Here is a 16324-nt window from a genome sequence, read left to right as displayed (position 1 = left end):
GTTTTCGGAGGAAGCAATCAAATAACCCAGTTTTTCCTCCAAGAAATAGTTTCCTTACAGGAAAACAAAACAAAATGAAATAAACAAAGAATGGCCCTCTGTTGTACCTTTCACCTGCAGGTTTCTGCTACTGTTGTGCTTTGTGAGTTGGAGAAGCGCCTGGAGCCTAGAAAAGGTACCAGGCCTTGTGGGGGGCGGGGTGGGGGTCTGTTTACTCCACCCAAACAAGGTTCTAGAACCCCCTAGCAAGGAAGTTAGAAGGAAATGTGATAGTCACTACGTTCAGAGACTCTTCCTTCCTCTTTGCAGTTTGCACGCCAGGTACAGAACTCTAGCATTCTATGGTAGGTTTACTCTTTTGGGGGACAGAAAAGGTCAAACCGGATTGGCCCGTGTGGGGATCGAACCCACGACCTTGGCGTTATTAGCACCACGCTCTAACCATCTGAGCTAACCGGCCGGAACAATATGAGTTTTCTTCACATTACCAATGATACTTAAACAGCATTGTCTTGCAGTTTACACTGGGAAGAGAGAGTTGCTTCTTTGGCCGGGGAAATGGATGAGGAGGGAAGAAAAAGCTTCTTATTCTGTCTCAAGGAAGTGTCCTTCTTCCGGGAAAACTTAATCTTTCTCAAACATCGGATTCTGGCCCGAGAAGACTCAGGCCAACGTCCCCAGTCAGGGCTTCCTGAGACCGCGACGTGTGAATCACGGAACTGACCATTGAGCCGCCACAGACCTCGAAGGACTCGGCTCCTGCGCGCGGGATCCAGATTCCTCTCTGCTCCTGGAGACCATTTCGGGCAGGTCAGCTCCTCTTGGAAGCCTCGGGACGCGGGAACCTGCACCCTGTGGCCGCCTGGCCCCGGGGTCCTTCCGCGGTCACCGCGACCCTGAGTCCTCAGCTGTGCTTTCGGGCCTCCCTCTCCGCGCGGGGGAGTCACGGCCTTTGTGCTGCAGTGCTGGTCATCGAACACTTGAGTGGCTGGGGTCCGCGGGAGGGAAAGAACCTTGCGGATGGCTTCTCAAGAGCATCTGACCGGCCGTGTCCTTGGGTAGAACCAAAGACAAGGGATGTCGAAGCCAGGACGTGTCAGGGATCAGGTCAGTTATCTGGACCTGAGAGGAACGTTGGGATCTGAAAGGGAAGGAGAAGCCGAGGCCCCAGTTGGGCAACTCAGTGGAAAGAGGCGGGAAACCTCCTTCGAGAGGCATAACTGAGAAATGCACCCTTTCCAGGCCGAAGTGCACCCTGATCCACCTGCGGGCAGGTGTCAACCCAGGGAGGGGCCAGTAGAGCAGCTAATTCCTGAGTCACCCTCTGCTCTCTTTGCTGGGTTCTACTTCTTCCCTCCTTCCCACCACGACTGTTTCTGTTAAGTTAGGGGTAGTAGTATTTTTCAGAAGTTAATTGATTTGTGTACATTGTAAAAAGCCTTCTTTATGCTCTCTCCCGCCGTTTATAAGTACATGTGTGCATGTATATCTATATATATTACATAGTTTCCTTTCGGATATGCACTGCTAGTATATAAAGTGTTTAGTCTTTGGTATTCACGGGGTTTTTTTCCCCCTAGAAATGAGAATCATATCCTTTGACTAGCTAAATTTGCCATTTATTTTCTAACTTTCCATTTCAATCCTTTGCTTTTAATATCATAAATGTAAATGATTCTTCTGGTTCTTTAGCACCTTTCACTAAATTTGTACATCTTCCAAATCAACTTGCAGGTGTCTTCATTTGTTTTGTTCCGTGGTGAAAATTTTGAAAGTTTGTAGAGCAGAATATTATTAGTACTATCTATCATTCCTGTTTTACTAGGGTACTTGGTATGGTTAAGTGATTTTTGAAAATCTGGCCACATTCAGACTTACTTTGATAGTAGGCCACAGTCACTTGCTTTTGGTCATAGGTCAGTTCCCTGGAAAATAGACATTGAGATGGAGATTTGTGTGCAGGAGTTTTACTGGGAACACTCTTAGAATCAACAGCAGTGAGAGGGTGAGGGAAGTAGGATTGGGAGGAGGCAGAAGTTGAACTTGCTGTTGTAACAGCGGCCTCAGCTGATCTCACTGGGATATCTGAACCTGAAATGGCCCTTCAGTAATGTTCTGAACTGAGGCTGGATTTGAGCTGCACCCAGGGGCAGGTATAACTTTGAGCAAGGTGCCTTTTTTCCCTTGAGGACAGGGCACAGAGACCAACCCAGTAGTAAGCCATCAGAAGTCAACATTCCTGAAGTGGAGAGATAAGTGCTGCCATCCCGAGGATGATGTGACAGGTGCAACAAACACAGTTCTTCCAGCAACCATGTGTCAAACATGTGCTAATCTTTGACCAGTAACGCCTCAACACACTAACAGAGAAGAGAGCAGGTGTGGTTTGAACAAAATGCTGGTTAGTAGAAAGCCATTTCATTTTTTCTCTTGGGACAAAAGTCTTTGACCCCTGCTGCCAGAGTTTATAGTCTAGTGAATCTAGTGGTGTCCACGCTGGAACAATTTCCCAGGAGGAGATAGTCATCTTAATCTAGTCCCTGTATTTATTCTTCCAAAAGAACATTTTTTCCTTGGTTTTGACTGAGACAAGGTGTCTTTTTTTTTATATATATATATATTTTAATCACCTGGTAAACCAGTTACTAGACTCATTAGAGCAGAGGTGTGTAAAATTGTGTTCAAATGATATGTAACCAAATGCCACAGCAAGTGAGGCTCCGTGGCTTAGTTGGTTAAAGCGCCTGTCTAGTAAACAGGAAATCCTGGGTTCGAATCCCAGCGGGGCCTACTCCTACTCTGCTGAGTGATTTAATATGGTAAAAATGTATTTTTCTCTGGGTGATTCCAACTTGAATTGACACCCGATGAATCTTCCAATACTCAGGACTTAAGCTTTGCTTGGGAAAAACGGATTACTTGTAGAAGAGGACAGAGGTAGAAGGTCGAATAATAACCGGAGAAGCATTCCGAATATACATACTAAGAGTAATTTAAGGACTCTGAATATTTGTCCGAACCATGATATTAGCAGTGGATAGCTAGCCTAGCCTAGCAGAGGTTTGCCCCTTTAGCCAACTGTTTGATCAAGTGATGGAGATTCAACAGCTTTAAATACATGCCCTTTCAGATATCCTTTGGATTTGCCTGATTACTGAGAGGTTTAATTATTTTTTCAACCTCAGACACACTTCGCATAGAGTTGGCACTCAGTTTTTTTTTACAATGAACTATTAAATGGCTAATGTCTTTTCTAATTTCAAGGTCATAAGTAGAAGTATTTATCAAGTACCTTTGAGGGACAATGGATAGTGCACTGAAGACAGAGACCCATGGTCAATGGGGGTGAGTTTAAATCCTCTACCATTGAATCATTCTTGCTACTCACCATTTCTCCTAGTAAACTTGCAATTTTCCCTTGCATTTTTGCTCCTACCTCTATTCTAAAGGAAGAATAGAGGAAGGTAAGGGGAAGAAATTAAAGAGCTAAAAACCCCTAATTTAAACTTTAAATTGAGTATTGTAATAGCTGTTTCTACTTTTTAAGTGATTCTGGACTCTAGGACATCACTGAAATTTTTGAAAAGAGAAGAATATGATGCCATCTTAAGAGAAAAATGGTTAGTGACAAAACATATAAAGCATCTAACAAGAGTTTCGAGACAGATGAAAAAAGCATTTTGAGGTCTGAAGTCTTAGCCTCTTTTCTAGACAGATTTTTACATAAAAGTTCTGAAAAACACATCAAATCCTAAAAACAAATGTGTTTCTGTTTTATCTGCAGTTTCTTTTGGCATTCTAAGATATATCTTAAAATAATTTGTCAGACTCTACAAATGCCCACTCCCCCATACTTAGAAATGTGCACAGAATTCTACAAGCAATGATTGCACCCTAAGTACCTTCTTGCTTCTCACTGTCATGGGCCAACAGATTAATTACACCTTTGTTGAGCATCAGGTATGCAAATGTGTCAGAAGACTGACATTTTAAAGAATGCCTTAAAATGGAATTGAATCTAATCAGTAATATTCTGTACCTCCAGAAATATTGACTACTTAATAGTACTAAATGATAAAACTATCGTTATTCTATAAAACGGCTTTAAACAAATCATGGACATTCACAATCGTGTCTTTGTTAAAGGGACTTCTCTCTAACTGAAATGCTATTTCATTCTTGACCTAAACAATTCTTCATTCAAACTTCCTCCCCCATTAAATGTGTCCTGGCTTGGGATCCTCAAAGGGACAGCTCCTCTTTTGTGCTCTCAGTGTAGGCCTGACGTTGTCTTAGGCCAGCTGTGTGGTTCTTTCTTCTTCATGGCCAGCTATTCATTTCTCGTGTTGGGCACTGGATAAAGTTTGGTGAACCGATTCGACTGGAAAGTCCCTTAAAAAGGTGGAAGGTAAGGCACGGTGATGATGGAAAATGTTGGGGGGAGAGAAATGATTAAGAAGTGTTTCCACTTGGTGCCCACACACTTAGGTGTGTGAAGTGAATATGATAACGACTACACTATGGAAAACTACTTCCAAACATTGTTACTCTGCAGACTCAACTGAGATCTTCTGGATTCAACTGTCCTTGTTTCCTGTTACCATACTTTCTTCTCTGTGTCTACAATTCCCCATAAGCAGCACACCAAACTTAGGAGTCTTGAACATCCACAGATTGCTAAGTTTAAAGTTCTCTGAGCCTTGCACCTAAACCACGATCACACATGGAAAACTTGAAAGCACTCAGCACTCTCCAGGGCTGACATTTACATCTTGTCTCTGTTGTGGAGTCTCTGGAGCTGACCCTTCCTTGGCTGCCTGCCTAGAGCTGATCTTTCAAAATATCCATGTCTGAAAGAGGTGTCTCCCTAATATCAAACTCATATTTCCATTGCCACCTGCATTTCACATGAGTACCACTTGCACAGTACACCATGATCTCAACTGATCATCAATCCCACTGGAAATCTGTGGTAAAACTTGACTCCTCCCACTGCCTTACCCGACCAATCAAATTATCTCAAAGTCTTCCTGATTTTACCTTCAGCATATGTGAGATGTCCTTCCCTTCTGTTCATCTGTTGGTTCCTATTTGGATCTTCAACATCTCTTCTTCACCACAATCTACAACAGCCTCTTCCTGTTCTCCCTGTCTCCAAGACTGGCCATCTGAAGCCATTCTCAACACAGCAGACAAAAATCTCTGGCTTAAAATACAAAACATAATTTCCTCCTTAAAATTTCCCAATCTTAAACCTTTCTTCTTTTTCTAATATATGCATTTAAACCTATATATCTCCCTCTAAGCACTGCTTAGTTGCATGTTTTATTTTCATTCTTTCAGTTCAAAGTATTTTCTAGTTTCCGTTGTACTTATACTTCATTCAGAAGTGCAATGCTTGTTTCCCAGCATTAGAATTTTCTAATTATCTTTTTGTTATTGACTTCTAGTTTACTTCTGTTATTGTCAGAAAACATTTAAAAATTGTTTTATTCCTTTAAAATTTATTGAGACTTGTTTGAAGGCACTTGTTTGTTTTGGTGAATTTTTAATATGCACTTGAGAATAATGTGAATTCTGCAGTAGTTGCGTGTAGTCTGAATGTCTGTTAGGTCAAGTTGATTGGTTACTAGCTATGGTTCATCTTCTCTATCCCTACTTATTTCCCCTTTTCCGTCCGTTTCTCATCAGCTGCTCAAAGTGGTCTTTAAAATCACCAACAATGATTGTGCTTATTGTAGTTCTTGTTTTAGTTTTCTCAGTTTTGCTTCATATAAGAATTGATATGTCTTCTTGCTGAATTGATCATTTTATCATTATGAAGTGTTCCTCTTTATCTTTAGTATGACTTTTTACTTTGATGTCTACTCTGTCTCATATTGTATACCCACACCAGCTTTCTAATGGTTGATGTTTTCATGGTTTATCTTTCCCCGTCACTTTACTTTCAATCTTTTGTCTTATTTTTCAAGTGTATGTCTTGTAAGCAGGACACAGAGGGCTCCTGTTTTTCTTTGTTTTATTTTACTATTTAGCCTGCCAATTTCTGCCTTTTAATTGTTTATTCCATTTACATTAAATGCAATTATTTATATTTGGGTTTAAGTTGGTCATCATAATTTTTTTCCATTTGTCCTACTTGTTCTCTGTTTCTCCTTCCCTACCTTTCTTTGAATTAATATTTGTTATTCCATTTAATCTTTGTTTAACCTAACATGTAGTATCGTTTCTCTTCAGCTTCTTTTAAGATGTTTTTATCTTTGTTTTTCAAGAATTTCAACATAATTTGGCTAGTTATAGTTTTCTTTATGTTTATCCTTGTTGTTATTTGCTGAACTTATTGAATCAATGAGTTGTTGTCACATTTTTTTCCCCATTGAGCTATAAGTACCCTTAAGATTAGAGCATTTTAATGTATGTAAACTACGCTTTGATTTAAAAAAAAACCCTTCAATGATAACGTCTATACTCCAAGAATTATAGGTTAGTCTCCAATCTCTCATCATATTCAGATTGAAATCTACCTTCCCCTCTTTGGAAGGCACATCCCTCTTCCCTCTGATCTTGCTCATATATTTCCATTTAAGTCTCATTTCTTTCCATGCCTTGCTTCAAATTCTTGGATTCCCACCCCCGCTCCACTCCATGAACTATTCCCACTTCATTCAGTTCCCAGTAACAAAATTCCCTTTCTACCTCTCTACAACCATCATACTTCTTTTCATCTATGAAGTCTTAGATTTGGTGTCATTTTCTCTGGGAAGCCTTCAGAGGCATGCCAGTTTTTTGGCTGTTGGAACAGATTTCTTCTGAACATTGTGGTAGATATATTTGGTAAACGCATTTCTATTCATGTATAATATTGTTAATTTCAAAAAATATGGAAAAATTTCAGAGACCTAGGGCATCAAGGAATACCTTCACATGTTCGTTATGTGTGTCCACTTTCCGTAGTGTAGCGGTTATCACGTTCGCCTAACTACGCGGTAGGTCTCCGGTTCGAAACCGGGTGGAAACAGGTCTGGCTTCTCCTACTGTTACTTCTGAGTTGTTTCCCATTTCGGCACGAAACCTGTGCTTCCTTTTTGTGGTGCCAGACTTCAAAACATACACAGACATTTGCGCTTCTTTTGAGGTCCAGGGGTTTAAAATGAAAAGCGGTCCCGACGCCACCTGCGCTGAAGCCCGGGTCTCCCCGCCGCCCCTCCCGCGCAGGTCGCGGGCCGCTCTTTCTCCTCCTGCACTCGGCGTCCTCCCACTGGAAGGGCCGAGAGGCCCGAATGGTGTCAACCCGAGGAGACACCCGCTGCACAAGACCCCGGCCTGCGCTGCGCGGGAGACACTGGCTCCCTTGGACGTGTGGGTTTTCTGCAAAGTGACTTTCTCCTGAACTTCAGAGGAAGAAAAGCGCTCCACTTCGAAACTGAGCAGCGACCGCACAACTATCCAGTTATGCTTATTCCTATTGATACCATCCAGTAGTTCCAAAACTCATCAGGCGTAGATGGGGAAGAAGAGTTGTGGGGAGGAGTAGGGGCGGGGGGTTTGAGTAAGAGAAGAATCCTGCCCTCAAAAACACCCTGAGTATCTGCACTGGAGAAAGGCGACTCTTCCCTGCATTTTCGGGACCGCCCCTTCCCCTCCGTTCCCACCACCCCAGGAAGATCCTCTGGGTCTGCTTCTCGGCGGGGCTTGATGTTAGGCTATTCAACTCCAGTGGGTGTCCCCCCGCAGGGGGAAATGCCGGATCCGCCCCCTCCCCCCACGCCACCCCCAGGCTCAGGGCGGACTCGGGGCCCTCGCTTATCGTTGATTCCTTTTCTTCAGCGAAATCAACGCAACTTTTTCCTAAAACTCGGCATCTGGCATCCAGCTCAGGCGGAGACCGTCCCGGATGAAAGGAAGGATCCTTACCATTTCTGAAATCAGGTATTCGGGCAGTTTGAGGGATTTCCCGGAAATAAGAAAGGGTTGAGAAGTTTGGTGACTTGTTTGTGTATATTTTATGATATATTTTGCTAAAACCATTAAGGAGGACAGTTTTTTCTTTTGGAATGGACATAACACAGGAAGGAGGGTGCTTCCGCTTTCCAGACCCACCTTCAGGGAAATTATTTCGTCTTGCAAGCGTTCAACTCAGTTAACATCCGTGCCTGCACGAAGTGACCACACAAGGGCGACAGAGATTGAGATCTCCGAATGGGAAGCAGGGGCTCCGATTTTGCCCCTACCAGCCTCTAGGAGGGTTCTCACGATCCTTGAGGTGAATTCTTTCAAACTTATTGGGGGAATTTAACTGGTTTTTCCTTAGAGGTTAAGTCACACCAGATCTCATATTCTGGATATTTTGTCTAGATAAAGGCAAGAGGAGGCAGAAACAAGCATTTTAAGAGTCTGAACCACACTACACGTTGTAGATGTCATATTGTATGACACATTACGTATAACTGCTCCAAATACCAACTCTTAAGTACTTCTCCACCCTCATGTCACAGCTCACTGTGTCTTGCAGTCTGTGTTCCATACTCATGGGTCTTCAGGTAATCAGTCTCTCTGCACGTGATGTCCCCTCTAGTTGAAGAACTTTGTGCTTGCCTCATTGCTTAGTTATCTCTTGCTCGTGCTTAGATCTCAGCTGGATTATTACTTTCTCAGGGAAGACTTCCTTAAAATCCCTAAGTGAACGTCCTGTATTACTCACAGTATCATGTATTCTCTTTCCCAGCACATTTTACATTTATCAGTGTGATAACTTTCTTAATGTCTGTTTCTCTCACTGGAATGTAGTAAATTGCATGAGGGTAAGAGCAGTGTCTAGTTTTGCTCATCAATGAATCCACACTGCCTTGCATATACCTGATACAAAATAGACACTCAGTAGATACTGGTGTTAAGATTGAACCCTTACCATGATTCTCTGAGGAAGGTATTCTTTTCCTAATTTCACTGCAAGACTCAGTATCTCAGTAATTTGAGATACTGAGTCTTGCAGTGATTGCCTATCTGGCCTAAGTGTGGATCTAGTGTGTGTGTTATGACTCAAACATGAGTACGCCTGGCTCCACATTACCTGTTCATTCCTTAGTATCCTATTGGAAGTGGGTGTATTTTCTTCAAAGTCGCAAAGCTCTGATCTTTGCACCTGCCATGTGTAAGGGAGGAAAAACTTTTTCCCTACCTTCTTAGGTCTGTAGCTGGGACCTATGAATTAAACTGACAAAGGACAGATTACTAAAAGAAAACGTTTACAAATTCTATTGATGTTAATATTTTAATTTTACATGCACAGAGACTTCACAGAATAGAAGTGAAAACCCAAAGAAGCAGTTAGACTCAAAGATTTTATACTGTTTTAACAAAGCGCAATAAATTATAGAGAAGTAGAGACAGAGAAAAGAGGGATTTGGGCTTCCAAAGGCAGTAATCTGGGAAGGTAAATACATAGGGCAAATAATAGAAGATAAGGGTTATTTTAGTAAGGTTGGTTGTGCAGTCATCTTGGTGTTGACTTTCCATCTCTGGTGATAAGGGTTGTTCTCCTCCTTCTGGTACAGGAGATGGGGAGGGGAACATCTTCACAAAGGGAAATTAACGACCTGCTTTTAGGCAGAGAGGAAGAGGGCTGAGAGTCCTTCCTGTGTTTGCTTTTTCTCCGTTGCCTTCAACCATCCTTATGCCAAAGTGATATATTTTGGGGTGGCATATTCTGACTCCCTCCCCATGTTATGTTGTTGAAACTAAAAATGGGAAAGAAAGAGCTAGAACAGTAGTAATAGCTACCATTTGTTACCAGCTATTAAATCAAGTAGTTTTTGATTTTTCATATATAAACTAACAAGCAAGTGTAAGGGGGTAGGTGCCGTTATTATTGACAATCATTTACTTGTTTTATAGATGCAGACGCGGAGGAGTGCTCAAGATCACCAGGTTGTAAAATTTGGAGCCAGTATTTGCATCCATGACTGACTGGGGCTGAAGTGTTCCACATTATTGCAGTTTTCTAGAAGAAGGGTGGGCCTACAGAAAGACATGGATATTAAGATGGTGATACTGAGCATAGAATATGAAAGTGATTTTACCAGATTAGGGAGAAGGCAGAGAAAGCTAGATATGAAGAGTCTCAGAGGATATGGAGAGTAACCAGAGATAACTGTCACAAACATTATGCTTGTTATTGGTATTGCTCCCCTGGAGGAAATAGGGAAATGAATATTTCAGAACCAAAGGAGACTTGAATTTTTTCATTTAAGCGAATGGGTATGAACAATGGTCCTGATGTTGAGGCAGTGTTCCCTAAGACACACTATATAGATTGCTGCCTTTGAATGTGAGCATCAGAAAAGTTCTAGTCAAATACATGGTTCTCATGGAGGAAGCTGTTTGTTTTGAACCATCCCAACCTCTGTAGTTCTTCCTCTTTCTCCAAGTCAGCCAACACTGCTTCCCTATCCTCTCCCCCCAACTTCATCCCTAACCCTTAAGGCATCTCTGGAAGAGCAGAAAGATCTTTAGGAAGGAAGTCTGAATGCTGGGTTTCTGTCTTGGTTTTATTATGTTGTGATCCTGGGAAACTTAATAACCTCTCTGCATCTCACTTCCTCATCTGCAAAATGGGATATTAAAACCCATTTCATTCATTTTCAGCAAATATTTATTGAATGCCATCCATTCAATAAATGTACCAGACATTCCTCTAGGTACTGGGAGTCTAGCAGTAAACAGACAAAAATCTCTGCCCTCACTGGAGTTTGCACTCTCATAGAGGAGACAGAAAATACACAAAATAAACAAGCTAGTTTTAAAGTGTGTCAAATGATCATAAGTGATATGGAAAAAAAATAAAGGGGAGGAAAAGCATTGGAATAAGGGGAGGAGAAGCATTGGAATGAGGGGAGGAGAAGCATTGGAATGAGGGGAGTTTATACTTATGGCCACTGATAAGGTGATATTTGAGAAAAGACCTGAAGTAGATAAGGGGCTGAGTCATACATATATCAAAGCAAGAGTATTACCAGCAGGGGGAACAGTCAGTGCAAAGGCCCTGAAACAGCAATGTGCCTGATGCATACGATGTAAAACAAGAGGGTCAGTATTAACGGCAGCAGAGTAGGCAAGAAGGAGTACAACCAGAGAAATGAGATCACGGACAATCCAGTAGGCCCAGTGAAGACTTTGGCATCTACTCTGATGAAATGAGGAGTTGCCGGTTCAGTTTTGAGCAAAGCTGTGCTATAAAGTGTTTTAGGTTCACAAAGATCTCTCAGACTGCTTTTCATAGAATATTTTGTAGGGATGAAAAAGGTGGAAGAAGGGAAACCTACTAAGAGATTTGTGTAACATTCCATGTTAGAGATGAAGGTTTCTTGGAGCAGGGCTGTAGCAGTTGGGGTGGTGAGAAGTTTTTCAGATTTTATAGGTAGAACAAGACAATTCCCCCACATCCATGGAATGAAAGAAAAATTGAAGTATTAAAAAATGTTGCCAACATTTTTTTTTTTTTTGCCTAAATATCTGAAAAGTCGAAATCGCCTCTGAGTGAAATAAGCAAGCCTGGAGTTGGAGAAGTTTTTCTTGGGGACACTTAGAAGTCCGTGATCTTATCTCTTCTTCCACTTTGCATGGAAACAATACATACTTGTCTTTAGTCTGATGAAAAGAGACCGTGCCGATTAGCTGTGATGGCCGAGTGGTTAAGGCGTTGGACTCGAAATCCAATGGGGATTCCCCGCGCAGGTTCAAATCCTGCTCACAGCGTTTTCGATGTGGCTTCCGCAAAATTTACTGCTGTGCCTACTCGCCTCACAGAAATCCCTCAGGCTGCAGTTCCGATTTAGAACGCAAATTTTCAAAGAGCGTGGGCAGCAGCCAGATTTCAATCCCTTTCATTGCTCTGTGAGCCTCCTGAGCCCAGCCTCCCCACTGTCCTCACCGGGTTTAGAGCGCGCTCAAAAATACTGGCTGCGATGAAATGAAGTTATTAAATCTGTTAAGAGAGATTACAGCAGCAAACTGTACAGAGGAGACGTTGGAATTTGGGGAAATCGTTTCTCTTTGTGATGGTAGAGAGCCGATTATAAAGAATGCTTCTTTAAAGCATTCCCAGGCAGCAATCTTCAGTGTCTGTCCTGATATCAGCGGCTGCTGGTGAGAACCATAAAAATTTAAGATAATATTCCATCATATTTGCTACACGCTCTTTAAGACAAGCGTTTTATACAAACGAGGAAATTGAGGCACAGAGAGGATATATTACATTTTAACTTCTGACTTTGCCTTGAATTTCAAAAACTTGGTCTCCTTCTTAACGTACTAAACCACTCTTAAAGCACTTTTGCATTTTCAGCTATTTTGCCTACTTTGAACAGCTAAGTACATTTTTAAGCCAATTCTATTCTGTTTTCTAAGTTTATTTTTCAAATGAGATTCTTAAAATGTATATTTCTGTTGAATTCTTGTCTCCTTATTGCATTTTGAGGGCAGATGAATATTCTGAGAAAAAAAAAAAAAGGAATGAAGAGCTCAAAACCAGGCAGTAATATAAGCTGGGTAAGAAAGGATGTGAAATAGAGTGAGGAAAAGTGAATAGATAACTGAGTTCATAGAGATTTGTTCAAGCAACGAGAGCTGCTGCATACTAAGCACCAAACAAGTTTTCAACTGCGTAGTCAGAGAATAAGTGAAGATTAACCATTGTTTTCAAAGAAAACATCTTATGTAAATCTATGTTATGCAACCAAAGCACAAAAGAAATCATGCTTTCCCAAAGTCCATACAGTCTCTGGTTTTAACCTCTTACTCAATTAAAAAAAAAAAAGCAATCATTCTTTTAGCTGGCATAAACTGTGGATGGTAATGAAAATATGAATATGAGAACACTCATTCAGCAGAGGCCAGTGGTGCAATGGTTAACACGTCTGACTACCAATCAGAAGGTTCTAGGTTCGACTCCTTGTTGGCTCGGTAAGCTCCGTTTTTCCTTCATCTTCCTAGGTACTTTTTTCAAAAGGATACTGAAACAATTTTTAAAGTCTTTCGAAAGTATTTTCGTGGAAGTGATCCTTCACCTTCTGTCAGTTGAGTCTGAAAGAGACTTCAGAAGCATCAGAGGACCATCCTGAAAATTTTCTTCTTTTCATCACTTCTTGAACTTGAGAAAAGATATTGGCTGAAAAAGACCACTGGAAGGGAGGGTTTTAAATCAAAGAAACTTTAAAGAAAAATAAACGAAAAAAAATTTCCTGGCAGTATCTTCTCCATCAATATTTTTTCCCATTGGGAAGAGTCCTCACTCACAGAGGACTACCTGCACAGCTCTTTCCTCGCATGGGTACTAGCAAAAAGAAAAGGGACATCTCCTGGGGAAAGGTTCGGCTGTTGTGGACGCGGGATGCGAGAGGCTCCTTGCCTCACTCAGTTGGGCCCATTAGGGTTCAGTTCTGAAGCCCGGCGGATGCCCCTCTTCCCCCTCCCTCACCAGCCGTAACTGACCATCTTCTGGAAGTAGACAGGAGCTGGGAAACCGGACCTCAGTGGACAGAAGAACCAAGAGGAGTGCCCTCCCCATTATTTTTTTAAAGTAAATACCCCAGGAGAAGATGAGCGTGTAAGGAAGACGTGGGAAGGCAGCTTTGGAGCGGCCCCTCCAAAGAACAGACCTGCCTCTTTTCTCTGTGTGGAGACAGAATAGAGAGGCTGGGGGGAAATCACTGCCAAGGCGGGAGGGTGGGTGGGGGGTGGGAAACATTTCTCAAACTAAACCAAAAGAGCATCTTAATATGTGGCTCGATTTCCGAAGGTATAGCTTGTATCCTCGCTCTGCACCGCAGGTAAATTTATCGAAGTTGCCGACGTGCGCTATGAGGAGCCCCTGAGGCTGAAATGAAAGGAACCACCTAGCGCGCTGCCTCCGGGGGCCCAAGTCTGTTGGGCTGTGAACGGATTGAAAGGAGAACTGGCGTCTTACAGCTTCTTATCCCGTTCCCAGCTCTTTACTGCTAAAGGGAGAGAAGATCTTCCATGAAAGCCAAGTGCAACCTCACGTGGAGCGGGCATTTACCTTGGAAACTGCCTGGGATAAGGAAAGAGAACGAAGCACAGACGTTATGGGAACACACCCCGCGTCTTGCTGCTACTAGGACCACGCTCTAAACAACTCAGTCGCTAGCCACCCTGAGCTTGCTTTCTTTTCTCGATTGAAACTCGTTTAAAGCGCCAAAGTAATACTGTCTCCTGAAGGTTCACAAAAACTAAGCAGGCACATTTCGTAACTCTTTTTAACCTTAATCCTTCCCTAAAACACAACCATCTCGTTCCCACACTACTCCTTCAATTTTCTTCAATAAACTTGAACTTTTAAAGTTACTTTTACTTTGAAAAACTACAACAAACAAGGCGAAACGAAAATACATAGCTTTCTTGTTTCACAAAGAAGACAATATCTGAACTTCCTGTTCTGAGCAGCAGCGTTTCGGAGTTAATACGTACTTTGGATTCTAAGTGCCTACTCGGCAGGCACCAGAAGGTCAAAACCACACCTCGACTGGCCGCTACGGGAATCAAACCCGCGCTCTTGGTGTTATTAGCACCACGGTCTAACCAACTGAACTAACCTGCTACTCTGAAAGTTACTCTCTTTTAAGAAAGTAAATTCGTTTACATTTTTTGTGTTTGAAAAATAAAAGGAACTTCTTTTCCCCCGCTCCCTCAAACCACATTCATAGACTTTCATGAGGAAACTACACGATTTCAATTCTTCTTATTTGGACTAGAAAATCCACGGAGAAATTTTCATGCAGAGGCTGTCTAGTTTATTTGTGGAGAAAGCACTGTTATGAGATTTTCAATCGTGAATGAAGGGAGCCTCCGGTTTTTAGAAGCATGTCCCTACTGGATCACTAATAGCAAACGTCTCTTTAATGACTTTCAACTTAGTGACCTAATTTTTTCAAGTCGGTATTAAAATTTTCACCCAAATGTTCATTCTCTGTATCACTCAACTTCCATTTTGAGAAGCAGAGGATCCAAGCACTAGGTCGGAGAGGATAGAACAAGTGAGATGTGCTCTTTGGTCCTTGGTGAGGCTATAGTTTTTAACATGTGAAGTTGAAGGAATCTCCTGCAGCCTCGGGAAATGTCCCTTTACATTTCATGAGGTTGTATCATTTCTTTTCTACTTTTCGAACTTTCATGCTGACTGACCCCTAGTTAAATTTTCAACGAATATATTAATTTAAAGCTAAATGAATCAGCAAGTGATGATTTTGTTGATTTTTAGGCCGACGCTGGCGCAAGAGAGAAGTGTGGGTTTCTAGTGGTAAATATTCAACCGTTACTGGCTCAAGTTCCGCCAGAGTCTTCTAAGTTTTATTCCTCTAGTCTTCAAGAGCTCTTGTCTTGGGTTGCAAGAGCTAAGACTTCAAGGTGCTCAAAAATCACAGAAGAGACATCTATCTGACACCTCTTCTGCAGTCACACGTCCTCTGTACTTGTCAAAATCAACCACATTCTGGCTTTTGAAGATCCTTGTACATCCCACAGTTTGTGTATAGATCCCTGATGTTCACATAGAAAGCCTTCGCGAAGGAATGAGCTTGTTTTAGTAATTTGAACACCTAAAGAATTACTGTAAGTAAGTGGAGAATTTAAAGTGCTTATGCCCTGCTTCTTACAGATGCCTTTAATAACATCTAGGTGCAAACTAAATAAAGCACTAAGTTTTGTGGGGTATTTTAGGGTTTTTTTGGGGGTTTTTTTCTTTACCGCAAGGAATTACTTGAAGCTGTGGAAGAATTTATGCATATGGGCATAGAATTGCTTTTTGCCATGGAAATTAAGGGTAAATGTATGTAACTCCTCACTGTATAAATGGCACTAGGGACAATATATTTGAAGGTGACGGACACTTGGTATTGGGTCAGTATCTCCTAGTTCACAATTACAAAAGGGTGTCCAATAAGTGCCGAAACCCGGGATTGAACCAGGGACCTTTAGATCTTCAGTCTAACGCTCTCCCAACTGAGCTATTTCGGCTACCCCTTGGCTAGGTTTTTCTCAGCTACTCCCTTTAAATAGTCTTTTCTTAACAACCTCTTCCATTTCAGAAAGAAAAGAGAAAAATTTTTGCCTTGTTTTCTGAAAATGTAACGTATTTCCCATTTCAAAAATAATTGTACCAACAAAAACTCAGACAATGGGGAAACATACTCAAAGTTTCCTGAGTATGATAGGAAGAACAAAAAACCAGTGATAAAAGAAAATGTATGTATTGTTCTTAAGGATACGAATTGGATAGCTAGAGGGGTGTGGTGATTCAGAACTTCCTGTT

At 41.8% G+C, this 16324-nt stretch overlaps 5 non-coding genes across 5 annotated transcripts; 3 read left to right on the top strand and 2 right to left on the bottom strand.

The window, feature by feature from the left end:
- Window positions 1–386: 386 nt before the first annotated feature.
- Window positions 387–460, bottom strand: TRNAI-AAU (transfer RNA isoleucine (anticodon AAU)). The gene has a single exon. It is a non-coding gene; the product is annotated as a tRNA-Ile (tRNA).
- Window positions 461–2716: 2256 nt separating this feature from the next.
- Window positions 2717–2790, top strand: TRNAT-AGU (transfer RNA threonine (anticodon AGU)). Its single transcript has one exon. It is a non-coding gene; the product is annotated as a tRNA-Thr (tRNA).
- An 8882-nt stretch (window positions 2791–11672) lies between these two features.
- TRNAS-CGA (transfer RNA serine (anticodon CGA)) lies at window positions 11673–11754 on the top strand. Its single transcript has one exon. It is a non-coding gene; the product is annotated as a tRNA-Ser (tRNA).
- A 1133-nt stretch (window positions 11755–12887) lies between these two features.
- On the top strand, window positions 12888–12960 carry TRNAG-ACC (transfer RNA glycine (anticodon ACC)). Its single transcript has one exon. It is a non-coding gene; the product is annotated as a tRNA-Gly (tRNA).
- A 2996-nt stretch (window positions 12961–15956) lies between these two features.
- TRNAF-GAA (transfer RNA phenylalanine (anticodon GAA)) lies at window positions 15957–16029 on the bottom strand. Its single transcript has one exon. It is a non-coding gene; the product is annotated as a tRNA-Phe (tRNA).
- Between the last annotated feature and the right edge of the window lie 295 nt (window positions 16030–16324).

Source organism: Pseudorca crassidens, chromosome 10 (genome assembly GCF_039906515.1).
Source record: "Pseudorca crassidens isolate mPseCra1 chromosome 10, mPseCra1.hap1, whole genome shotgun sequence".
In the NCBI taxonomy this organism is placed as follows: Eukaryota; Metazoa; Chordata; class Mammalia; order Artiodactyla; family Delphinidae; genus Pseudorca; species Pseudorca crassidens.
Note: the sequence above shows the minus strand (reverse complement) of the source record. Positions and strands in the feature narration are given on the sequence as shown.